Genomic DNA, 26,880 nt, shown 5'->3' with positions numbered 1-26,880 from the left:
AGCCAAAGTCTAACCGAGTTCCCAGCCAAGTCAGGAGAGCCTGTGCCCCTCACGATCCTGACAGCGCCCAGCTGACGGCCCACCCCATCCGTGCACCTGGAACTGCACCCCCAGGCTGTTCCCTCGGGGCCCACACCCCCAGGCTGATCCCTCGGGGCCCGCACCCCCAGGCTGTTCCCTCAGGGCCCGCACCCCCAGGCCGATCCCTCGGGGCCCGCACCCTCCGGAGCGCCCCGCCTCACCCAGGGGCAGTTTGCTCAGAGATGACGCAATCCCGTCCCCGCTGGTGAAGTATTTAAGGGACCTTGGTACCATCTGCAAGTAAATTACTGACTCTTCTGATGGCCAAGCCTCGGCCAGACAAGCTAAAGTAGCAATAAATTCCATCCATTATTACAGGTCAGACTCCGGTCCAGGCAGCCGGTGGAAAATCCCATAAACTCGGCTTCCGTCTGTGCAGGCGAGGCCGATGGGCGCCCGCAAGGAGGTGCTCAGACCTCCCCCTCGCTCATCTGCCCTCCACACGGAGGCGTCATAACCCGTCCTGGGCGCTGAGGGGCGCCCTCCCTTACGGGTTAAGGGTGGCGGGAGACAAGCTGGAGACCCTTCCAGTTCCATTTTCAGGATAAACAGCAGCTGCTGGTGTGACTTAAACGCACCTCGAAATGCGGCGTTCGTGCCGCGCACCCGGAAGAAAAATGCCCTTCACAGCGGAGAGACTGCATGGCAAGACCGTGGCTCCGAGGTGTCACGCAGCCGCCGCGCCCTCGCACCTGGCCGCAGGCTACCTGTCTTTCCCCGACGTGTTCTCGTCGTGCTGGCAGCCTTTGCCAATACACCTGGGCCGGGAGGGCAGAGAATCCAGCCTCGGCCCCACACTGACCCTCGGCATTGCATTCTCTCAACCACTTGGATTCCTCTTAGCAAAAGCACTTGTGCCGAATGACGACCGAGCCTCTCAGAGCCAGCGCCTGGCGCAGGATGCGCTCCCGCGGTCCATGGCCGGCCGGGGAGACTGCGGCTCCCGCGTGCCCTTGTGAAAGAATCATGGGTCAAGGCCAAGGTCGCTCAGGACCTACCAGAGGGTGACGGACACTTCCAGAAGCCCCGGCAGCCGGTTCTGTAATGACATACATGTAATGAAACATACATGTCATGACAGATGAAACACGTCCATGTCGTGAATGACACAAATTGCCAAAACCCCTCGGAAGGAAATTGGCGCCGTGGCCTGTGTGGTTTGTTGAGTGGCAGTGAAATCCACGCGCCCAAAGGTTGTGCATTCAATTCCAGGTCAGGGCACAGACCCAGGTTGCGGGTTCAGTCCCCCGTCAGGGTGTGTCAGAGACGTAACTCACTGATGTTACCTCTCTCCCTTCCTCTCCCTCTAAAGTCCGTTTTTAAAATGAACATATCCTTGGGTGAGGATTAAAAATAAATACAGATAATGTACATAATCCCATATGTATTAAGTAACTTAAGTTTATAGTCACCATCATCACCACCATTGCCATCAGCACCATAATCATCTCCATCATCACCATCATCACCATCACCACCACCATCGCCATCAGCAGCACCATAATCATCTCCGTCATCATCATCACCACCACCATTATCATCATCACTGTATTCATCATCACCATCATCATCATCAATATCAATTCCTGATATTTCATTGATATAATGGGAACATATACTGACTGACCATCGCTACCGCCCCACCATCATCGTCATCGTCATGTAGCTTTCTTCCCAGGACCTCTAGAACTTGCATTTGCTTATTTATCTCATTTCCCCCTGATATTACTTTAAAAAACAAAACAAAACTCTACCCTTCTGCTGTAAAGGGGTTGGGGAAGTTCATTGAGGTTCCGGTTTAGTAGTTTTCTAGTTAGTCAAGCCTTACGATCCTTTGGACAGTAGCATCGCAGTGCTTTACCAATAGGGCTATCGGATGCTAACCCAGCTCCCGAATGCTCTCAGGCTGAACTCAGATCACAGCTTTCATCTCATTGGCTTTTGTTTCTGTGGCTGAAGAGACTCTCAGCTCTCACTCCCACATCTGCTGTAAGCGCCTGGAGAAGTCTGAGCTGTGGGGAGGGCTGCAATAATGTATCGCGGCCCCTCTGGTGGGTGATGCTTTTGAAGATCCGACTCTCTCCACGATTGTGGGTCTTCTTTCACGGTTTCCAGTGGCAACAATAACAATCATAATTGATGACAGCGAAAGCAATAAAAGTAGTCTTCATATTGTATACTGTAAAACACAGGTTGCTTAAGGCTGTCAAGACGTTTTCTAAATAAATGTTTTCATAAAGCAATAACCAAGCTCTCAGACATTATGTCATGCCAGGGAGGAGGTCAGATAACTTCCCCATAAAAACAGGTAAAATGTGCCAGAGTAATTGCCTCGGCTGTCCGTCAGGCACCTCAGGAAAGCTTGCTGTTCACAGGGTCGCTGCCCTCCACGGAGCACACCGCAGCCTGCACACATTAGCGGCCACTTGTCCCAATGAGCGCCGTGACCTGGTGAACCAGACCAGCGTGTCATGGTGACACCACCACAGACGGGCGCCACACCGGCGGTGCCCTGAGGTTAATTCCAGGTGCGGCCGGGGTGGCATGCCCGCCGGGTCCTCCTGAGAAGATGTGCTCACGTGCACAGAGACCAGGGGAGTCACAGGTCCGCACACAGTCCGTGTTGGCAAATTGTTCTGTGCGCTTGAACATGACATGTATTCTGCAGCTGTTGTGTGAAGCCTTTTACAAAAGTTCATTTAGGTGGTTTATCGCTCATGCTGTTTGGGGAGTCTACAGCTTTAGGAACGAGTTCCGTCAGCCTGTGGGATTCATTGCAAACGGAGGCAAGTTAACGCCTGGCAACATGATTTCTGATTTGCTGGGATCACAGGCATCAACTTTTTTAAAAATATATTTTTATTGACTTCAGAGAGGAAGGGAGAGGGAGAGAGAGAGAGAGAAACATCAATGAGAGAGTATCATTGATCAGCTGCCTCTTGCATGCCCCCTGCTGGGGATCGAGCTTGCAGCCCAGGCATGTGCCCTTGACCAGAATCGAACCTGAGACCCTTCAGTCCGCAGGCCAACGCTCTATCCACTGAGCCAGACCAGCCAGGGCAACATAGGCATCAACTTTTAAGTTAAGAGAAGATGCCTAACTTCCCTTGTAGTAAAAAAGTACACATTATAGCTATGATGGGATACCACTCTTTACATATCAAATAGATAAAAGTCAAAGCTTAGTAACCCTCATTTGGAGATAGTGTAGGCATAAAAGCCAGTCCCTTTGGCCACATCCATAAAATTCCAGTGCACAGACTCATGGCCCAGCACTCCTCCTTGTAGAACTGTATCTGTAAGAGGCTTGGGTCTGTGAGAGGAAATGTTTATGGCCACAGTATTTATACTAAGAATGACTTGAAATCATCTAAATCTTCCAAATGAGGAATTAGTTAAATAGTCTTTTTAACTAGCAAAAGAATAGAAATAATCTAAGTACTGTTCATTGTGTATTGGTTAAATACAGTGTGGAACAAATTTTAGTACAACAGTTAAAATTATTTTAATTAAAAGTAAATTTTAATAAGATAAAATTATGATACATATTGTACATAATTTTTTAATAAACTGGATCTCTATGTGCTTATTCTTATATATATATATATATTTCTTTATTGATTTCAGAGAGGAAAGGAGAAGGAGAGAGAGATAGAAACATCAATGATGAGAGTGAATCATTGATGAGAGAGAATCATTGATCAGCTGCCTCCTGCACATCCCCTACTGGGGATCCAGCCTGCAACCGAGGTACTTGCCCTTGGCCGGATTTGAACCTGGGACCCTTCAGTCCGTAGGCTGACGCTCTATCCACGGAGCCAAGCGGGCTAGGGTTCTATGTGCTTATTCTTAACAAACTCTGAGGTGTCACGTTAAGGAAAGGCACAGAAGTGACTGTATAGTGCAAATATAGTAGCTTCCATTTTCACACTTAAACATAGAGAAGAGCTACACAAGTGGCTTCTTTCCGTGGAGCAGTCATTCCACTCCGTGCCCGTCTCCGTCAGTCTGACTCCTTCCTGGCTTCAATGGCTTCCCGAGTTTCCCGAGTTTCGATCTTCCGCTCAAAGGCACTTGTTTGTGCTGGAAACTACGATCCGGGGCCATGTTTAAAGAAAGAATTGTGTGCTTGGTTCAAGCTGCTGTTACATAATAAACACCTTGAGAACAAAGATCGTTTTTGGACAGATCTTTAGATCGCTATGGCTGCACACGTTAACTTACCGCCTATGGGCAGAGCGCACCATCTGGGAGGAACGGAGTGGCATCTTTAAGTGACTGGAGTGAGTGAGCGAACGCCATCCCGTGTGTGAGAGATCCCACCTTCCGGGCAGGCCGCGGGCAGGTCCGACTGAGCGCTGTCGGTGAGCTCCGAGGTGAGCGTCATCCACAGTCTCCGGTCGCACGGAGGGTGGAGGAGTCCTTGGAGCTTTGGGTCTTTGCGATCAGCCTGTTGCGTATAAAGTGCAGTTACTTCGTGATATGGAGAGAGCTCGAAGCCAGGTTCCCTGACGCCTCTTGTTAATAAAATGAAAGACACGTTTAGGTTTTTCTGAAAACCGGTGTGTGAGCCGCAGTTGGATTCCGCCGTTGACGGGAGACGGCTTCATCGAATCCTTGGAGGCAGCGCGAAGAGGGGCAGACGCTCAGAGCTGCCGTTTACCCAGGGTTGCAGCCGTCCAGCCTGGAAGCGCAGCTGGTGGACCCGGCTACAGCGACAGCGCCCCCTCGCTGACACCCGGCGGGGGAGGGGCCACGTGCGAGGCCGGAGGCCTGTCTCCGCTTAGGGTCGCTAGGAGAGATGCGGAACAAGAGATAAGAAACCAAACTGCTGGACTCTGTGTCACTGACTAAATTAAACAAAGAAGGAGCCATTTTTCTTGAGCCCAGTGCAACTAATTACATTTTTTAATATATTTTTATTGATTTCAGGGAGGAAGGAGAAGGAGGGAGAGAGAGAGAGGAACATCCATGATGAGAGAGAATCACAGATCGGCTGCCTCCTGCACGCCCCCCACTGGGGATCAAGCCTGCAACCTGGGCCTGTGCCCTGACCGGCACTCGAACCTGGGCCTCCTGGGTCATAGGTTGACACGTCCACCTCTCACCTTTTATCTTCCTCCCAGTTATTCATTAGTCATCAAGTATTTGCTGTGAGGCCAGGGGGTTCGATGTGTGGGGAGGGGCAGGCAGGAGGCCCACAGGACACGCTCCCGTCTGCTGTGCTCCAGCCTGCAGCGTGGGAGGAGTGAGGAGATGGGTCTGGGCGCCTGGCTGTGATAAGCCTCCCATTACGGGGATCGACGTGCGTCTGCGAGGCCGCGGCAGCCTTCTAGCTCCTGATTCCAGCAAACGCGCCGCCACACTCTGCTCCGGCCGTAACTTAGAAAGAGATCGTCCATCCGATAGCAGATGAGGGGAGATCCATGAACAGGCCGGGAAGGGGAGCCTCAGCTGGAGGAGAGAGAGTGGAGCTTCTGAGAGGCTCCCATTCAGACGAGGTGCTGCCTTCACTCAAGGCTGCTGCTCGGTGACTCCTTTCAACGCCATCGCAGGGCGTCTGGTCTGACAAAAGGCCAGAGTGGGCTTGGGAATATTTATTCTTAATAAATTGTTGTCTGGCCCGACCAGCGTGGCTCAGTGGTTGAACGTTGACCTAGGAACCAGGAGGTCAGGGTTCGATTCCCGGTCAGGGCACATGCCTAGGTTGTGGGCTAAATCCCCAGTGTGGGGCGTGCAGGAGGCAGCCGATCCGTGATTCTCTCTCATCATTAATGTTTCTCTCTCTCTCTCTTCCTCTCTGAAATCAATAAAAATATTTTTTAAAAAATACACTGTCGTCTGGACATTGCTGGGCAGACGTTGCCTTACTTCTCAAGCCTCTCAAATAGGGGTCACATTTCACGCAGGAGGAGCCTCTCAGACTATGTGGTACTGCCCCCAAAATCAATTTATTGAAAAGTCTAGTATTAAAAAGGAATCCCCTGGCCTAGCTGGTGTGGCTCAGTGGACAGAGCATCGGCCTACGGACTGAAGGGTCCCGGGTTTGATTCTGATCAAGGGCACATGCCCAGGTGGTGGGCTTGATCCCCTGTCAGGGAGGAGGGCATGGGGGTTGGGGAAGGGCTGGGGGGTGCAGGAGGCAGCCGATCAACGATTCTCTGTCATCATTGATGTTTCTATCCCTCTCTCCCTCTCCCGTCCTCTCTGAAGTCAATAAAAATATATTTTTTAAAAAATAACATTTCCAAAACCAAAGGGCTCAGGGGTCCTTAGACTGAGTCAGACAGACAGGGACAAGCACGGCAGCTGTGAGCAGCAAACGGAAGAGGCACGGGCGGCCCTGGGAAGGGGCCCGGGAGGAAGGCAGGTTGTGGGGTGCGTAGGAGTCAGGGACCGAGTACACGGGGGAGGCCCAGTGACAAGTGTGTGACGAGGACGGCGAGGACCTGGGGGACCTGGGCAGCACAGCAGGAGGCCTGGAGAGACGCAGCTGTGCCCGCCCGCAGGGGAGCCTGTCGCAGTGGGAGCCGCGCTCACTGCCTTACACGCGCCCCCATCTCACGGCTGCCCGCAGCGAGGTTAGAGCTCGGGGAACGCGTCACCTTTCCAAGCCTTTCAGCGTTAGTCACTCCAAAACAGGCTCTTTTGCTCATTCTCCAAGGGCGTGGACCCTGACTTTGAAGCATCTTTTGTTTCTTCGAATACAGTAGAAACTCAGAAATTAATCCATTTAATTCAGCGAAGGAGGAGCGGTCACAGAGCGAGGGGGACAAGCAGCCCAGAACCCAGCAACGTTATGGAAATCGTCAGAGGAGCGACGGCCCAAGGCAGCGTGTGAGCAAGCGGCTCACGGTGCGGAGATGGCAGGCGGAGGCGCGACCAGGGCTGGCAGCTCTCCTTCATTATCCGACAGTTTAGGGCCTGGGTGATTCTGACGGGCGCTTGGGGGGGGGGGGAGATGGGAAGCCGGGAAGCTGCCTGTCACTCCGGGGCCAGCCCTGCGGAGTGCAATATTGTCTGTTTATTATTCTGAATCCAGTCTCCCCTTCACAGACATGGTTAAGCACCTGGGGAGGAAGGGAGTGCAAATTTTATGAGAACCAATGACGAACAATATTAAATATTTCATTGTGTTTCCACAAATATTTATCAAGCATCTGCCGCGTGTCAAGCTTGGTGCGAGGTGTGAGAGACACGAAGATAAATCAGCCGTGATCCCTGCCCCCGGGGGGCTCGGCGCAGAGGTGGGGAGGGACCCGCACACACTCCACTGCGGCAGGAGCTGTGTCGAGGTGTGCGTGGTGCTATGGTAACCGAACCGATGCCATTGTTGGCTTTGCCCAGGCTGGGCAGGAGTGGAGGTTACAGAGAAGAAAGGGCACGTTTCCCTGGACCTGGGAGAACGGTTAGGGTGATGTGGGCACATTAGAAAGATGGGTAGGTGATGGAGGGGTGGGCAGGTGGATGAATGGATGGATAGATAGTCGCAGGTAGATGATAGACGGATGGAAGGATGGATGGATGGATGTGGGCGTGCCTCTGTGTAGCGCAGGGTGTGTGTTGCTGAAAAAGAAGGAACTAATGAATGGCTAAGCATCATGACCCGCCTATGTAGCATGGTCCCCACGCAACGGCAACCAAGCCTCATACAGCAGGCCAGCTGTGGGAGGCTCTTTCCATCCCTCAAGCGTGACCCGTTTCTAGCTAGGATGTCCTCCTGCTGCTCATCAATCCAGGCCAGTCCTCGCGCGCTGGAGGGATCTATGTGATGCGCTCGGTAAGGCGCAGGCCTCTTCCCATCCCCGTCGGCTGCTCGTGGTTCTCTGCTTCATTGACTCTGCACTTGAGTGCGCCACGGAGCGTATAGAACTCCACGGTCCAGTTCCTCAGCGATTTGCAGAGCCTCCACTGGCACCACTTCTACTCCTCTTGGCAGCGATGAAGGGTCAGAGCTGCTCACCAAAAGGTGAACTAGTGAAGGAGAGCGACAGGAGGAGTGAAGGTGGAATTGAAGACCCAACAGTGCAGCACCGTTAGAACGGGACCATCGTGAGAGGCTCCTCTCTGCCCACTGGCCGGCAGCCTAGAAAACCAGCCGTCTAACCCGGCTGGCCCATTGCACACAGCAGTGCACCGGAGAGATGGATAGGTGATGGGTGGGGGGTGAATGGATGGATGGATGGATAAAAGATAGGTGGGTGGATAGAAAGATAGATAGACAGATAGATAATGGGTGCATGGAAAGAAAAAGAAAGAAAGAAAGAAAGAAAGAAAGAAAGAAAGAAAGAAAGAAGATAGATGGAGGGATAGATAGATGATAGAAAGGTGGGTGAATTGATAAATAGATGATGGATGGATGTATAGATAGAGAGGTAGATGATAGATACATAGATAATAGATAATAGATAATTTGATAGCTGATGGATGGATAGATAGATGATAGATGCATAGGTAGACAGATAGATAGATAGAGGATAGATAGATGATAGATAGATAGATAGAAGATAGATAGATGATAGATAAAGGATAGATAGATAGATGAATGGGTGCTACATGGGGCAGCACCACGTGTGAGATGGGAAAGGTAGAAGGAAAGTAAGTCCCAGCACGTGTACGCAACGGATTCGTGAAAGCACATATGTAAGAGGTTTGGTGCAGCTTAAACGTGTGCGGTGTGTTATGTGTAAGTTAATCCTTAATGAAGCCGTGAATAAAACCACCCCCGTTCTGAGGGTGCGTGTGTCCCCGCTGTGAGGGTGTATCCATCTATTCTTCCCGTTCTCCTACCGTCCACTGAGTATCAGGGCCGTGTGACCTGCTGCTCGTCCATGACCTCACGTGTTCCCACTGGAGTGACTGGCCTCACTACGCCGTGTGCTGCAGCGAGGCGAGACGGGGGATCCCGGGACCCCTCCCAGCGACGGAAGGCTTAGCTCCTGCGAGGCTGTCCCGAGTAAAGGACACCTGTCCCAGCCTCTTCCGTGTAAGGGCGACCATCGCGTGAAGTTGTGACAAGTGGGTGTGAGTGTGGATGGAGTGTGACTCCCCTCATCCTTAAAGAGCCAGAGCCCATGGTCTCCTTTCCAGCCGGCAGCTGCTGGGAGGACTCGTCGTTTGGGGCCGTATGAGAGCAACAAGCAGGGAGCAGCTTGGATCCATGTCCCTCCCCTGGAACCCAGTGTCACATTAGCCACGGACTTCCTACGCCCACGTGTGTGTGTGTGTGTGTGTGTGTGTGTGTGTGTGAGAGAGAGAGAGAGAGAGAGAGAGAGAGAGAGAGAGAGAGAGAGAAAGAGAGAGGCACAGTTTACAGGTTCATTTCCAACGACCTCACCTTGAAGGGGGTACAGGTTAGACCAGTGGTTCTCCACCTTCTGGCCCTTTAAATACAGTTCCTCATGTTGTGACCCAACCATAACATTATTTTCATTGCTACTTCATAACTGCAATGTTGCTACTGTTATGAATCATAATGTAAATATCTGATAGGCAGGATGGTCTTAGGCGACCCCTGTGAAAGGGTCGCTTGACCGCCAAAGGGGTCGCGGCCCACAGGTTGAGAACCGCTGGGTTAGAGCAACAAAAAGGCGTCTGTACAAAACCTAAGAGTCAGGAGCAACTTTCCCCAGACCTCTGGGACGCCTTCACCCTTCCTGCACAATCCAATCGAAGGGGAAATTGACGACGAAAATTAAAACATAAATAAGTAACACTGCAGAGTAATTCATGTGGCAGCGACTTAATGTTTTACTTTCACCCAAGAGTTTGTTTTATTGATGCGCTGTGTGTGGAGGCCGGCAGTATAAATTGTAACATTGCACAATACCCAGGCGCTGATGAAATTATGAGAGTGTCACAGCAAGTCAAGAGGAAAACTCATAGAGAGACTATTAAGGATTTAATAGTTGGTGCTCACGGGGGAATGCGAATCCCACGGAAGCACAGAGGTTGTGGTTATTATGATGAAGAACATATTAGAAGAGAAATGGGAAATTCATATTAAAAGTGTGATACAAAACGTAATTATGACAAATTGACAGGGAGTCGCGCAGTGAAAGGCAAGCTAAGTTTCCTAGGAGACTGCTACCTGGGAGTGTGCGTGCTGGCTCGCACCTCTGTCCCCGGGAGAGCGCCCCAGCCCCCCAAGATCCCCAGGATCCATTGCCAGGCGGCTGGGTCCCGGGTCCCCCAGGCACCTCTGAGCTGCTCTTTCCATTTCAGAGCCTCCCTCCAGCCTCCAGTGTGTTTCCTCCTACTCACGCCCTGGAGTGGCTTAGCCACAGGCCCGGGGCGTGGGAGGCTGGGGTTCGGGAGCACAGGAAGCTGGGGTTCAGGAGCACAGGAAGCTGGGGTTCGGGAGCGCAGGAGGCTGGCGTTCAGGAGCACAGGAAGCTGGGGTTCAGGAGCACAGGAAGCTGGGGTTTGGGAGCGCGGGAGGCTGGGGTTCGGGAGCACAGGAAGCTGGGGTTCAGGAGCACAGGAAGCTGGGGTTCGGGAGCGCAGGAGGCTGGCGTTCAGGAGCACAGGAAGCTGGGGTTCAGGAGCACAGGAAGCTGGGGTTCGGGAGCGCGGGAGGCTGGGGTTCGGGAGCACAGGAAGCTGGGGTTCGGGAGCTGAGGCTGGGCCTGCGGGCGCTCGGAGCACAGTTCCCGCATGGCACGCATCACAGCGGGCGGCTCGGACAGGGTGTGGGTGGGCACGGCACGAGCCAGGGGCGGCCTCCACAGGCTCCGTGGCTCCTGTCCCTGTGCGGTCCCCCTCGTGCGGGCTCCTCCCAGGACTCTCCCCCAGGAAGCGCTGTCCCGGCTGTGGTGCAGGGGCGCCTCCGGGAAGGGGGCTGAGCGCAAAGGGCTTCTGGGTGGGCTCCGTGTGGACACCCACAGGGAAAGGGAAGCGCGAGGGTGGGGCTGGGTTGTGTCGGTTCTAACAATGCAATGAGCTGCACCACGGACAGGCTGCGTCTCAGAGCTAAGAGATGGGATCACTGATGGAACTGCTAGGAAAGCTCTTTTAGGGCCTGGACGGCGTGGCTCTGTGGTTGAGCGGCAACCTAGGAACTAGGAGGTCAGGGTTCGATTCCCCATCAGGGCACAGGCCCGGGTTAGATCCCCACCAGTGTGGGGCGTGCAGGAGGCAGCCGATCCATGATGCTCTCTCATCATTGATGTTTCTCTCTCTCCCTTCCTCTCTGAAATAAGTTTTTATAAAAGCGCTTTCGGGAGCATGATTATGACTGAGCAAAAGGATTTAGCAGCAAACATAGTGCAGCCTCGAGTTCGCAGCCACGTCTGCTGGGAAGCAGTAGGCTGCTCAGGGCTGTGGGTGAGCAACTTGCTCCTAAGAAAGTCTCACTGTGATGGCAGTGCCGACGGGGCCACCTGTGCTGAGCCCGCAGGGCACAGCATGACGCCAGGCACGGCACAGCCACCAGGCACGGCACAGCCGCCAGGCACCGCACAGCCGGGCCCTCGGCCTCCAGGCATGGCACAGCCGCCAGGCACGGCACAGCCGCCAGGCACGGCACGGCCGCCAGGCACGGCACAGCCGCCAGGCACGGCACGGCCGCCAGGCACGGCACGGCCACCAGGCACCGCACGGCCACCAGGCACCGCACAGCCGCCAGGCACCGCACAGCCGGGCCCTCGGCCTCCAGGCACGGCACAGCCGCCAGGCACGGCACGGCCGCCAGGCACGGCACGGCCGCCAGGCACCGCACGGCCACCAGGCACGGCACGGCCGCCAGGCACCGCACAGCCGCCAGGCACCGCACAGCCGCCAGGCACGGCACAGCCGCCAGGCACGGCACAGCCGCCAGGCACCGCACAGCCGCCAGGCACGGCACAGCCGCCAGGCACGGCACAGCCGCCAGGCACCGCACAGCCGGGCCCTCGGCCTCCAGGCACGGCACAGCCACCAGGCACAGCACAGCCGGGCCCTCGGCCTCCAGGCATGGCACAGCCACCAGGCACCGCACAGCCGCCAGGCACGGCACAGCCACCAGGCACGGCACAGGCACCAGGCACCGCACAGCCGCCAGGCACCGCACAGCCGGGCCCTCGGCCTCCAGGACTCCTCCCAGGACTCTCCCCCACTGGGGTGGGCAGCCACACCAGTCGTTGCCTGGTCGAGAGGAGTGTGTGCCGTGACCCGCATCCCAAGGACAGGCAGTGACATTTGCCCTTGGTTGGGAGGCTCCGTGAGGAAGACCGTGCTCCAGACCCTTGTACCCGAGAGGAGCGCGCCGCTCAGGCCTCCAGCCCCCGCCCGGGGCCTCTGCCTTGGGGGGAAGGTGCAGTGTCTCCCGTTGTTCCTCGGCCCGTGTGCCGTCAGTGGGGGTCGGTGAAGGTCTCCCTGCCGAGCAGCTGGCACGGCCCCCCCCCCTTCCTAATCTCTCCTGGACTCGCGTCTATCTCCAGGCCGTGGCCTCGTGAGTGCACTGCCGTGTGGCACAGTCATGACTGGCCAGGCCCGCTCAAGGCTGTCCCACAGCCTGTGGGAGTGGCTGCTCATTTTTTTTAAAATCAAGAAAGATCTTTTTTAGGTCTAAGCTGTTCTCCAGGTTGAATCTGTAGCCACGGAGAAAGGGAACTTGAGCTACTTTATTCCAGGGAAAGAAGGGGGGATGTAGAGGACTTAGCAAAGTTTCACTTAAAATGCTCGACGTGTGGCTTATGCTGCGGAATCTAAGAGCTAGGAGCTACCTCTGTGCCTGAGCGAATGAAAAGCCGATGCCACCAAATTGTTCTGAGCCACGTTCCCACCGCGTCCCGTGTAGACGCTGCTCAGCCCTCATCTCGGGTCGTATCCATCATCATGACGGCAACACGGCAGGTCCGGGGCGCATTCGTCATTTAAAAGAAACGCCCGAGTGCTACCTTTAACACGCCTTCTTTAAAGGACAGCACATCTCTAACGCAAACACCCCTGCCCTCCGGCTCCGTGTGTTAACTCTCCATTAAATGCGGCCTTTTCTCGCTGGTCTAATGAGCGCACCCGCCCATTTACCATGAAATCATTATTAAATATTGATCAGAGCCCTCGCTCAGCCAGAGGTACAGCGTGTAGTTAATCATGGCTTCAAAGGGGAGCTTTTGTATTTCAAACACGTCTGGAACTTTCTACGCAAATCCTGTGAAGCTCAGCCCTTAGATTTTAAACCGCGCCTTTAAGCTGCGCCTAAACGAGGTTCCTTACGTGGTGCGTGCTGGCAACCGAGGAAAGGGGGCAGCCCCCAGGGCAGATGAAAACTAACCCAGGAATAACAGTGTTCCGCCTTTTCAGGGAAAAAACACTCAGGACACGGTGACAGACAGGGAGATGCCATTCAACAGGGGACTATTGCGATGGTCACTGGGACCTTGAAGTGGGAGAGACGGGGTTCAGGTCTAAAGACAGCAGGGAAATGTGGGAGTTTGTAGCGAACGGGTGGGGTGGGCGGTGGGGGTTGGGGGTCCATAGGTGGAGAATTACTGAGAGGAAACACCAGAGGGAGGGGTGACCACAGCAGCCTCACGGGATTCTTGCTGAGGGCAGCCAGGTGGTCAGTGGCTGGGGAGGCGGGAGGGAGACCCCAGGCAGAGACCAAGGAGGGCCCGACAGACTCACCGGAGTCCTGCTAAAGCCGGGCCATGCCGAGATGAGCACGAAGTCCAAACTCAAGTCCTGGTTGAAAACCAGCTCGCAGAAGCCCGATTAGAGTTCGGTCAAGGAGATCATCTTCATCAAAATCAAAGTGAAATCTGTAAGCATCTGAGATAAAATGGCTGCATTCCTTCTCTACCCCGCCCCCTTCTCACCTCTTTCTCTGCATAACCTTCCACACTTAGCGATTGCGGAACAGGCTCTCTTGTGCTGGATTGATTATAAAATTCTCCACTGTCACTAAATAGTAACACAATTCCCAGATTCACTTGCCTGGGAAAAGCCAACCTTGTCGACTGGAGTTGAGGGCGGGAACAGCGTAGCCTGCGAGGCTACGTGGAAGTTCGTGCCACGTAATCAGCAGAAGGTCACGGAAGGAACAGAGCCATTGGAGAAATTATTCTCCTTCCCATTGTCAATCGTGCATTCTACCCAACAAACACGTAAATAAAGGACGATTTGAAAAGATCCTCTAAAAACCAAAATATACTCACCCCCCTACCCCCCACCCCGAGTTCTGTTTGCCAGGGGTCAGAGAGGAAACTTTCTAGAATTCAAAACAGTAGGGGGAAAATTTTACACCCACGGAAAACTGTGCATGGTAGAGTTTCCCAGAGTGGAAGATGTCTATAGAGCACCTCTTCCCTTGTCCGACGTTGAAACCAGGAGGCACTGTTACGTCTCCGTACGACTTGGGCAACGGAGAGCAATGCAGAACTGTTGTCTGGAGACATGCACATTCTGTCCCGTCTGGGAGAGGCTCTGCTGTCTTTCTTCCCGTGCTGTGGGAAAACCAGTTTTACCTCCATTTGTATATTCATGTCAATATTCCTCTTCTATAAAAATGCTCATTTTCATACTGTACTACAATCAAGATTTTACCTTCTAAAAAAAAAAAAAGCTCTTTTAACAGATCCCAGCACGTCCTTACCCTGTAAACCCCCTGCAAAGGTCCCTGTGGTCCTTCTCCCTCCCGGGCAGTTACCCTCAATGACACTGAACCGTTCACTGTTGTTCTCAACATGCCATGCTGTCAGTGTCTGTATGACTCTGCACGGGCTGTTCCGTGTCTGAAACGCCCCTCTTCCCGTTGCATGTGCAGCTGTCTGCTCAAGAAGGTCTGTCATTTCACCACCTGCTGTTACGTGACCTCTTCCAGGAAACATGTCCCGATTCCTGCCTCGACTGGCAGCCCCTCCCCCCGCATCAACAGGACACACACTAGGAACCGCGGTGCATCCCGACAGCTTCTGCAAAGGGCTGGGATGGAGGGGGATGCTGGGAGATAAGGTAAACAGTCACAGTAACTGAGTAATGGATTTAGCATGTCCAGGTGAACAGAGGTGAAAGTTCCCTCAAGCCGTAGGAGAGGAAAGAAATCTTTTCTCTCCACCCATCTTGGGTTCTCTGGCTGGGACCTAAAATTAGATCGACAAACAATAGATTAACAAGAGAAAAACAAGCAGAAGTTTGTTAACATGTGTATCACGCAGACACATGGAGTACACAGAGATGAGTAACTCAAAGGGGTGGTCAGAACTTGGGCTGCATTTTTGGTAGCATCTTACCAAAAAACAATGACAATTTAGAGCGGTGACAAGCGAAGAAGAATGACTGGTTTTCTAGGAGGGCACCTGGTGTGAAGGTAGATGAATGGGCACTAATGGCAGGTAAGGGCCATTAGCAACGTGTGTACGTAGAGCCCTCTGGCATGGCTCCAGACTGGTGTGAGTCTAGCGTTGTCTCTGGCTGCTATGCTAGACTTTTGTCTTTCCTGCTGGAGAGGGGAGAGGGGACACCTTTGCAAATTAATATCCCGCACTTAGGCAAATAGTGGGAGGGCAGAGAGCTTTCCTTACATCTGCTTCTTCTCAATTGTCTTCAGCTTCAAAGAATCCTTACGCCAGTGGCAAACTTTGGGGGAGCACGTCTGTCACTTTTCCTCTCCATGTGGGTCAGTTAGCAACGGCAATCTTTCTTTCTGCACTGGGTACGTACCCAGATACATAGAAAAAGTCCATTAGGAGCAATATGATAATGAGGGGCGGAACCGCGCCGTAGGAAAAGCTTGGAAAGGCAGGGCAGACGAGGGCCACATGGCTGGCTGCCACTCTCCTGTGGTGTTTAAGCCACGTGATGGGAGGTGAGGGGTGAAGGAATGAGCTGGATTTTCAATCCCTTCCGGTCCTGAGTTTCTGTGTTCCACTTCCAGGCGATGGCTGTCATCTCAGGCGGCACTGCCCACGGGTGCACATTCTATGTGCTGATGGGTGTGCCTCTCCACCTCTAGACTGCGTGTCCTTGACGATGAGATCACTGCCAGGCTCGTCACTATTCATCTGTTAATTCCCTTTGTAAAGGAAGATGGATGCACATACTTCCTTTCTTCTCCGGAACTTAACCCTGGGGATTGACTCTGCTCACCCTCTGGCTGGCTCGAAAGATGTCAGGACAAAGGACAGTGAAGGGCTGGGTGTGCAGAGCACAAGAGGTAGGGAGCAAGCAAGAATAGGAGACATTGAACACATAGTGAGCATACTCACTAAAAACGGCCAGATTAATGTCTGGGTTCTGGGAATTCATTCATTCCTTCAAAGCAAAGGCACTGGGGGAGTGGGGGGGGGGTAATCCTGGCACAAAATAATATTCATTCATCACCCATTCATTCTCCGCCCATCCACCCATCCACCCATCCATCCATCCATCCACCCACCCATCCATCCACCCATCCATCCACCCACCCATCCATCCACCCATCCAACCACCCACCCATCCATCCACCCACCCATCCATCCACCCATCCATCCACCCACCCATCCATCCAGCCATTCATCCACCCACCCATCCATCTACCCATCCATCCACCCTTCCATCCATCTATCCATCCATCCATCCAACCATCCATCTACTCATCCATCCATCTACTTATCCATCCACCCTTCCATCCATCTATCCATCCATCCATCCACCCATCCATCTACTCATCCATCCATCTACTTATCCATCCACCCTTCCATCCATCTATCCATCCATCCATCCACTCGTCTAACCATCCATCCACCCATCCATCCATCCATCCATCCATCCATCCATCCATCCACACACCCATCCATCCATGCATCACCTATTTTACTAAACCCCTTCCATGTGTCAGGTGCTCATGGAGAAGAAGACATACCACGTGCCTTGAATTCCTCAACTTTTGATCTTGTGGGGGTCATGGACAAGCGAGGGTGGTGAATTCAGCCCCACTGAGATCCATCTGCCTGTGAGCCGCCATCCAGCAGCCATGGGGCGATAGGTTGAAACAAATAGATCAACCCTAAGTAATTACCGAAGCAGCGGGCTCCTCCTTTTAACATGATGGATGCTTCACAGTCCAGGACACTGCAGCCGGGGCCTGGAGGCCCTGAACCCGTGCCCAGCACCTCTGGGCCTGTCCCGGTTGCTGAGGGCGCTCCAAGGGGCTGGAGGGACAGGACTAAAATTACAAGTGGTTTCCTTGAGGACCTGTGACTAAACACGGGCTGTAACGGTGATTAATTTTTGTAATATCCTTAGCGTTCGAGGACTGTCCCATTAATAAGAACGTTATGCACCGGGGCGCTCCGGTGGGAAGATGGGCTCTGTGCCCGGTGAGGGTGACCGGCGCCTATGATTTACACCGTCATCGACGCACTAAATATTTCACCAAACAGAACCCGGCGCATAAAATGAATTCCAGTGGCTCCAGGCCCGAAACAATCAAAGCAACGATGAAAAGGTTGTTTCATTTTTGAATAAGAAAGCAAAGGCACCAAAGGCGAATGTTTACTTTACAAAATATCTGAATGGTAATAAGAACACAAATGTTCTTACGGTGAAAGTCTGAACAGCACCTTGTCCTGTTTTGATCGCATCTTACAACGCCGCCTTCCACTCGCCGGGCAGCCGTGGCTCTTTCCTACCGTGAGACCCTGTGTGGCCGGGAGGCTGTGGGGAGCCCTGGGGCTCCCGTGTCACCTGCGCCCGGGACGCTCCGTGGCCTCCCCTCACGTGGATGAGAAGACCCACACAGCGCCTTCGGGGCTGCATAGAAATCGCCTCAGCGTTTTAATTAAAAACTTAACTTTAGAATCATTTTAACTTTTTATACAATCGCTTTAAATGGGTGGTGGGCACACAGTACAATACACAGAACTTGTAACACAGAAACCCACCCCTGAAACCTGTGTGATCCAGTCCACCAATGTCACCCTGACCCACTTAACTGGAAGGAAAAATACCAAAAGCACATTTACTTAACAGCAAAAAAATTTTTCACAAAATTAAAACGATTCGCAGTCAGGTCTCCACGTCCACCTGTGGGCCAATCGGAAGGTGGGTGTCACGCTTCCCACATGCTGCACCCCAACCTGTGTGCAGAGATGGAGGCGTGACGGGGCGTGTGTGACGTTGCCGAGTGGCCTCTGCTGCATGGACGGCCGCGGGGACAGCACCTTGTCTCGGGGGCGTCCAGAGCCGCAGACGGGGCCCAGCGAGGAGCAGGAGACAGGGGCTCAGGGCACCCCAGGACCCTGCCATCTGCCGGGACAGACAGACACACTGCACATGTGGGTCCCTGCACAGAGGTGGGGGACGGGGACCCCATAATAGGGCAGCTCAGGGAAGCAAACTGTCAAGCGAAAGACAGGTAACCAGACGGTCGGGGCAAAAGCCACACTCAGAGGGGTGGCCCTGGCCTAGCCTTCGACAGCCCCCTCGCCGACCTCCTCCTCAGACAGAGCACCCCCACCCTCCCAGCAGAAGTGGCTGTGTGGACGCCAGGGATGGTCACACGTCGGGGGAGCGCTCTCTGCCCTCAGGAAAGAGAGAGAGACGTCCCAGGACGTGGCAGTTCATCATGTCATTCGAGAATCTGTGTTTCCGGGAACAGACACTCAGGTTCGGGAAATGAATGTGGAGACGGCCCCTGGCTCACGGGGAGCCTCCTGGCCTGTCCCTTCCTGGAGCGTTGAATAGACTGAGGTGACGAGTGCATGGAGGGCCAGGGAGCGAAACTCCTCCCGCTGCCCCGGACGGTTCCATCCATCACCAGCCACTCGGCCTGGGGTCTCAGCACCGCCCTCCTTCACCGCCTGGGGCACTCAGGCTTCCAGCCATCAGATGGGCTGACAGAGGCTGTTGTAAAGGTTAGAGTATCTGTTACGCATAGACGTGCTCGCGCGCCCGGCCGCTTTCGGAGAAGGTGAGCTGGGCCTGTACCTGGAGCCCGTGTCTCATAATCGTCTTCTTTTATGAGGGCAGCGGACAGACAAAGCTCCTTCGGTGTCTTTCCTCGCGTCGCAGCGACAACCTTCCTGGCTCTGGCCCCTCCTCTGACCAGGCGCCCGCGCGGGGCTCTGTGACATCAGGAGTCTGCATGTTGCCAGCCTGGGCCACTTGGCAGCTTTGAAATGTTTAATTTACTTTAAAAAGGGGGACGTGTAGTTCATGTGAGCCCGCGCTACGTAAATATGCTGAAACCTGGCCCCGTATGTTTTGTTCGAAGTGTTGTGCGCGGCTCCGCGGAAAAGGAAAACAGCCCCGATCGCACCCCGTCTCCCGGCTGCGTTCTCTGTGGCCTCGGGGGAGGGGAAAGGCGGAGGCGTCTGGACAGACCCTCAGAGGAACAAAGTAGAGAGAGGCAACGCACCAACAACGGGGAAACGCGTAAAAAGGAAAACCAACCCTTTAAAAATCAAGCCGATCAGTAATCAAAGCAGAAATACTAAACAACAAGCAGAAATGTGATACCCCTGGGGCTTCCTCCCTATGCCACCCAGCCCAGCGGCTTGATCCCCTCGCCCTTCCTGTTCCGCCCGCAAGAAATGGCCACTCTTGGTAAACTTAGCGAACAGGCGCACAGTGACTGTCAGGGAAGCCGAGGTGCCTAGCGTTGTGTTCGTCCGCCGGTAAGAGAGCGGCCGGGTGTCGGACTGTCTCTGTGCGCCCGGAGCAAGTGGAATTCAGATCTTTTCGTGCCCGTTTGACCCGTACTTCTTATGCCTGAAGAGCCAAAAGCAAACATTGACTTCTTAGCATCCTTGAGCTGGGCCTTTTGACCATTATGCTCAGTAAGAAGGTCTTACATTTATTTAGCACCCTTACATGCATCGAAATATTTTCACTTAAAGTATCTTAACTGATTCTCACAGGGAGGTGCCTTTAGCGGTTCTTCTTTAACTCAGTGGTTTCCCATAGTCCCCTGGGCTCCATACCAGCCGCCAAGAGCCGGCGGGAGGCTGTTTGGGAACTTTGCAAGCTGGTGGTTAATCACAGACAATATGAAGAACTAAGTTATATAAGGGGTATGGATAACTGAGGTATAATTGAATAAATAGTATTAAAATGATTATAAATAGTCAGGATGTATCCCTTCTAATTATTTCATTACCTTTTGTTATCCTCCATGTGCCTGAGTTTGTTTCTGCCCACGGAGTGGCATCCGTAGGGGAGATGCCATCGAGCAGTGCGTGCCGCCCCCACCTGCAGCGACATCACGTTGTCAGCGTGAAAGCAGCCGCTGATGTTGCCAACACTGCATGTCCTGGCTTGATGGGCTGCTGTGTGGGCTGCTGTGTGGGCTGTTGTGTGGGTTGTTGTGTGGGCTGCTGTGTGGGTTGCTGTATGGGTTGTTGTGTGGGTTGTCTAGGCTTCAGAGAATGATGGAGAAGATGTCCCTCATCAAACTTCACATTACATGTGTGCCGTGCCTGTGGCCGCCATGCGGTGAGCGCCGCAGACACAGAGGAAATACTGTGCCGGGACCTGAAATCTATTACCCCATCAGTGAAGTCACGCGTGTCATTGATGAGTGAGGTTCCAATGTATCTTCCTTGTTCCGTTTTCGTCCTCCTCATTGACATAAATGAAGATGTCACGACCATTTCATGTCAGACCACACTCATTCACCAGGTGCAGCCACAGAGGGGCTATCCCACAAGAGTCTATTTCTAAAAATGAGGCGACCTGGCGTGAAGGTTGCTGGAGGGGAGGGGGAAGAAGGTGGGGGCTCTGGGCCGTGGGCCGCTGGGCACGCCTGATCGCACCTGATCGCGCCTGATCGCAGGCGGCTGCTAACACCACCACGTCCGAGCTCCCCGCACGCGCTCCGGGCCCTGCTGTGCCACCTGCCACGTGCAGCAGGAATGGCCGCCGCTGGCAGAGTTGAGTTCCACATGCGTTGTTATGGGATGTTATTCATTTGCCTGTGTCTTCAATTTTTATTCTTCAATTTGTTTCTATAAGAATAAGCGCTCTTCTCTGGACTGGGGGGGGGGAGGGGGGCGGTGACGGTGGGCGCGGAATCCTGGCACAAAATCATATGATGTGTTTGTATTTGAGTCTCTCCTCGTAAATACAATGTACACCGCACTCCCCCGTCACCGCTGGCTTATCACCTGCTCTTTGTGCTGTAGTTGTAGTCTCGGGTCTGGGAGGAGGGCGGGCTCCGGGCTTCCCGAAGCCTCCGGTCCTTCCTCGCTCGCTCAGGGAGCAGGTGCATATAGCTCCTGGGGCCGGGGTTTCTCAGAGGCAGTTTCCCATTTGCAGACCCACCCGGCTGCAGGAGGCGCCGCAGGGACGAGGAGGAAGGAGGCCCTTCTACCTGGTGATCCTCCCACCGGGGCGTCACTCCATCGCTGTGTGCGGGACGGAGTTTCCCGCCTGAGGATGCGGTGTGAACACTGGGCAGGAAGGGAAGGCTGTCGTTCCCGGACTCGCAGCTCTCACAGCGCTGCCCAGTGCAGCGCGCGTGCCCTGTTCTTTTTTTATTTTTTAATATATTTTGATCTATTTTAGAGAGGAAGGGAGAGGGAGGGAGGGAGAGAATCATGGATCGGCTGCCTCCTGCACGCCCCCCACTGGGGATGGAGCCCGCAAGCCGGGCCTGTGCCCTCACCGGGAATCGAACCGTAACTTCCTGGTTCATAGGTCGACGCTCACCCCCTGAGCCGCATGGACCAGGCCTGGTCATGTCTTAACCTCGAATCACAGAATCTTGGGACAGGACAGGACCTGGGAGGTCACCCAGCTCCATAAGCCACTCCCGTCGCAGATGAAGCAAAGGCCGCGACTCGCAGCCCATGGGCGTCTGGAGGTGAGGGGACTCCGTCTGCTCTCCCCGCGGCCGCGCCCTCCACCGGGCAGCCCTCGGGCCCGGGCCTTGGAACAGGGACCTGCTGGGGAGGCCCGGGAGCCCACATGCCTGCGAGTCCAGAACCCCCAGATCCCCGCGTGTTCCGAGCAGACCGCAGCGCCCTCGGCGGTTTTCATTAAGAGCTGACATTTACCTTCCGAGGGGAGCTTATCTTCCCACCCCGTGCAGCGCAGCCGGGAGAGCGAGGCGGCGGGAAGGTAAATTTTACAGCGAGATAAATATTAACTCGTGCAAGGAACCCCTCAGCCGTTCAGCAGCACCGATGGCGGCGGCTGCCTGAGGGTCGGCTCCCACGGCGTCTCCTGGAACTAAATCACGTTCCCTCACAGGTTTGTGTTTTGTGTTGTTGTTGTTAATTCTCGCCCAAGGATATTTCCCCACTGACTGTTGGAGTGCAGTGGAGGGGGAGAGACAGAGAGAGAAACTTCGATGTGAGAGAGACACCCAGTGGTTGCCTCCTCCAGGAGCCCTGACCAAGGCCGTGATGGAGCCTGCCACCGAGGGACGTGCCCTTGACTAGAATCGAACCCGGGACCCGTCAGTCGGCGGGCTGATGCTCTATCCACTGAGCACACCAGCCAGGGCCTCACAGATTCCACATGGGTAACAGTATCAGCTACTCTACTGCATACGAAGGAATGTCCCAGTAGCAGCCACAGCCTGGGGTAGAGCAGGGGCCACGGGGACAGCTGGCCGCCCTCTGCAGCACACTTCACGCCAGCCTCACCTGCGTCCGCCAGGGTCCAATCAGAGACCTCGAGAGCCGGGGACCTGACCCTGGCCCAGCTGTGCTCAAGACACGAAGTTTCCGTGTTAGTCCGTGTTAGTCTGTGTTAGCCCATGTTAGTCCGTGTTAGTCTGTGTTAGTCCGTGTTAGTCCGTGTTAGTCCGTGTTAGTCCGTGTTGGTTGGGAGACACCCCGCACTGCCTTCCCATCACTCAGACTGCGCTCGCCTCTCCCTCCCGTGCGGGACGGCCTGGTAGGACGAACGGCGAGTCTGCCCGCCTCCCCAAGGTGCTAAGTTAAACACGGAAACATTTTCTTAGAAGCCGCCCAGGGACTCCAAAGGAAATTCAAACAGAGACGTTTCTGGAAAAGCTCGAGAACTGGGAGATTCCCGGACCGGACGGTGCGCAGCCTCCAGAGAGAGGATGTTTACAGGCGACGGCCAGCCGTCGGGAAGATGCCGCGTAAAGAGGCCCATCGCTTCTGGTGCGACCTCCGCGGGCCGAGTCATGCAGGGCAAAGCCGGGCCTGCCCAGCCCCACCTGCTCGCGGGAAGCCCTGGCGGCAGTGACGTCAGCCGCTGCCCCGGCTGCAGCTCCTCTGGGCAAGAGAGGCGGGAAGAGGGGTGTGCGTGTCCCTGAGGCCGGGCTGCTGGGAAATGGGACACAGCGGGCCAATGAGCCAGGGTGGGCCCCGGCCGCGTGGCTCGGGGGCTGAGCATCGACCTAAGAACCAGGAGGCCAGGGTTCGATTCCCCTCAGGGCACAGGCCCGGGTTGTGGGCTTGATGCCCAGTGTGGCGCTTGCAGGAGGCAGCCGGTCCATGATTCTCTCTCATCATTGATGTCTCTCTCTCTCCCTCTCCCTTCCTCTCTGGAATCAATGGAAATATTTTTCTTAAAAAACCACACAATGTCTAATTCAGCGAGTCAGCAGGCGGGAGGGACTTTATTAACCCTTTGTAGGACACAACGCTGTGGGCGGATCGCAATCATGTGTACGTGTGGCTTAGTTATCTTTGTGCTAAAAATAATAACATGGTGAGCTGGATGTTTTCTAAATGTTCTGGGAGCTATTGGCTGGCGAGGGGGGGGGGGAGGGAGGGGACGTATAAAGTGACAGGAGAGGCTGTGTTGTTGGAAAACTCATCTCACCTCCTGAGAAGGCAGACTCTGCCCTGCGTCCTCCTGGCGGGAAGCAGGGAGGGGAGGAAGGTGGGAAGCCGGGAGCGGTGCCGGTGCCCCTGGGGGCTCGTCTTGCCGCTGATATGCTCACCGCATCGTGTCCTAAACAGCGAACGGACGTGTCCCTTTCAAACCGCAGCGCCGACACTTCCCAGCGGCGCTTTCGTGTGGGTCTGGGTCTCTCTGCTCCGGCAGACAGGTCGGCCTGGGGAACCTGACCCGGATGGACACTCAGCCCCGAGGCCCTGCTGTCAGTGCGCGGAGAACAGGCGACGGCAGGCAGGTGGCTTCTGTGTGCTGATGGGCCCCTCCAGCGCCTTCCCCGCCATCACTAGCACGCGGGCTCGCGCGTCACATGCGCCTGTGTAGGGAGGGGCCCGGACGCCGCGCCCCCCGCCCCCCACCTCCCAGCCCGCGTGACAGGCGTTCCCGGGCGCACCCATCTCCTTGGGAACCGAGCCGGAGCGCCTGGCTCTCGGCCTGAGGGTTCTGTGTGCCCAGGTCCCACGAGCCATCCGCACAGCCAGGTGGGACCTGGAGCGGCCACACGAGTGGGGCCGGGGGTGTCAGTGGCTGAAAAGAGAATCATTCTCTCTGTGGGCCTTGCTAGGGAAGTCTCACGGCCCCTGGCGAAAAGGAGGAAAACAAAACAGTCCCTGAAACAGCCATTTCCACCAGGAGCCGCTGAAGGTCTTAGCCCTCGAGCCCGGCCTCCGGCGCATTTAATCTTAAAATGAGCTGTTTGCGCAGGTCTCCCAGCACCAGGGAGAGGAGGGGCCGCGCCTCGCCCTCCGCCCCCCACCTCCCTCCCTGGGAGCACAGGCTGCAAAGCCTTTCAGCCAGGAGGGGGGTGGGGGGCAGTGCGTGACCGGTCCTTACTCACCGTGTGTGTCTGGGGTCGCCTCGCTCATCTCCTGTAAATGATGACCTTTAAGGTTTCGTCTCCTCCGTCTTGTTTAAATACGGATCCGCCTCCGCAATGGACTCACCACGAAAGCAGATCAGGCCACGTCCCGTCGGAAAAGGACACGTCCGCACAGGGAGTGCGTGCGGGCGGCAGTAGCATAAGCCCTCTGTGTGACTCCTGTCTCCTCCGCCCGCTGAGACTTAAAAACCCGACCTGTGCGCTCGCCAGTGTGGCTCCATGGATAGTGCGCCAGCCTGTGGACTGAAGGGTCGGGTTTGATTCCCGGTCAGGGCACAGGGCCGGGTTGCGGGCTCCATCCCCAGTGTGGGGCGTGCAGGAGGCAGCCGATCTGATCCATGATTCTCTCTCATCATTGGTGTTTCTCTCTCCCGCTCCCTTCCTCTCTGAAATTAATAAAATATATTTTTTTAAAAAGACAGAAAGCAAGCAAGTGATCAGAGATGCTTTCAGAACACGGGCGCCCCAGCGGAGGCACAGGGACTTCGGCAGGTGCTGTCTCTCCGACAACCACCCAACAGAGTGACTGAGCCGGGAGCAGGCGCCCCCGTGGCGCGTTGCTGGAGGCCGCTCGGCCGGAGCCGGAGCCGCGCTCTGATCTCTGTTCCCGGTGCTCGCGGCCTGCTCCTGCCTCTGCTCCGTGGTGGCCTTTCATCTTCCCGAGCCTTGTCCTCGGGCGGTCAGCACATCCCCGCCAAGCGGTAAACAACCGCGAGCGCCGGCCGGGCCTGTGGACGCTGCGAGGTCTCGGCCATCAGAGGAGGGAGAGCTGAGCAGCCTTTGCGGGAGCGGGGCTGGGGGCGGGGCGGGGGGCGGGGGCTAGAAGTTTCCTGCAGGTTCGCGGGTGCAGGAAGGACGCGGAGAGGAGTCTGGGGGAGAAGGCCGGCCACAGGCGAGGGGCTCAGAAAGAGCCTTTCGAAGGCTTTCAACGGGCTTCGAACGCTTCTCCTCGGGAGAAACAACAAAGCCCCCGCCCAGCGGTGGGTGACTGGCGACCCCGCGGCTCCTGAGGAGCCAGAAACAAAAACCCCACCACGCTGGGCATGAACATCAAGTAAAATAAAACCTCAGATGTATCCACAAATAACCAATACCGTTGTCAGGGATTCGGGAGTAAAACAGTCAAAACAAGTCAATTTTGAGCCATATAATTCTTTAGCAACTTAGGGGAGCCCTAGCTGGAGTGGCTCAGTGGATAGAGCCTCGGCCTGCGGACTGAAGGGTCCCAGGTTCCGTTCTGGTCAGGGCACAGGCCCAGGTTGTGGGCTCGATCCCCAGTGGGGGGCGTGCAGGAGGCAGCCGGTCCATGATGCTCTCTCATCAGTGATGTCCCTGTCTTTCTCTCCCTCCTTCTCCCTTCCTCTCTGGAATCAATAAAAAATTAAAAAACAAAAACACAAAACTTAGGGGAGGCACCGGGACTGCAGAGACATTGTGGATAAAGGTTTAAACCTACCCCATCGCCCGGCAGCCCCGGAGACAAGCCGCCTCCTGTGCTTCAAGGGCCCTCATTGGGGAAAGGGAACCCGTCCTCCTCCCCTTCCTTTATGAAAGGAGCTGAGATCGGCAGCAGCATCCACGCCACCAACAGGACAAGATAACTACTTCAAAGCGACTACACTTTCAGCAAAGCCTCCCTCCATCTAGGACACGTTGCGGAGATGGATGGAGCCGGGAAAGCAAGGCCCCGGGGGTTAAAAACACTTAGCATTCAGTTGTGAGTTCACTCCTTGCCCTCCCATAACCAGGAACAAAATTGCTTTTCTGTTGCATAAAGTATCTTTCAAATTCAATTGCTTATCTCCTCACTCATTCAAGAAGGAGACCTGAGATTTGCAGGAACCGGAGCCCATAATACAAATACAGTATATTAAACACACAGCCAGCAACTCCTGCAAACAACCCAACCCGTCTATTGATTCCAACCTCCCGTATCAAGGCATCCCCCCGCGGTCTCGGCTGGGCGCCGGCGATGAGAAATTCCAATTATGGGACTTTCTAGGTCCGGGATAAGCATTTAGTTATCAACACACACCATGAGACATATTTTCATCTGTTATTAGAGCGCTATTGCCGTGTGGAATTGAGTGGATTTCGACTCTGAACACGAAGACCAGTGAAGCGCGAGGCGGCCCTGTCCG

The sequence above is a fragment of the Myotis nattereri genome (genome assembly GCF_964212035.1).
Source record: "Myotis nattereri genome assembly, chromosome: 18".
In the NCBI taxonomy this organism is placed as follows: Eukaryota; Metazoa; Chordata; class Mammalia; order Chiroptera; family Vespertilionidae; genus Myotis; species Myotis nattereri.
The sequence above is the reverse complement of the archived record's forward strand: the minus strand, read 5'-3'. Positions refer to the sequence as shown.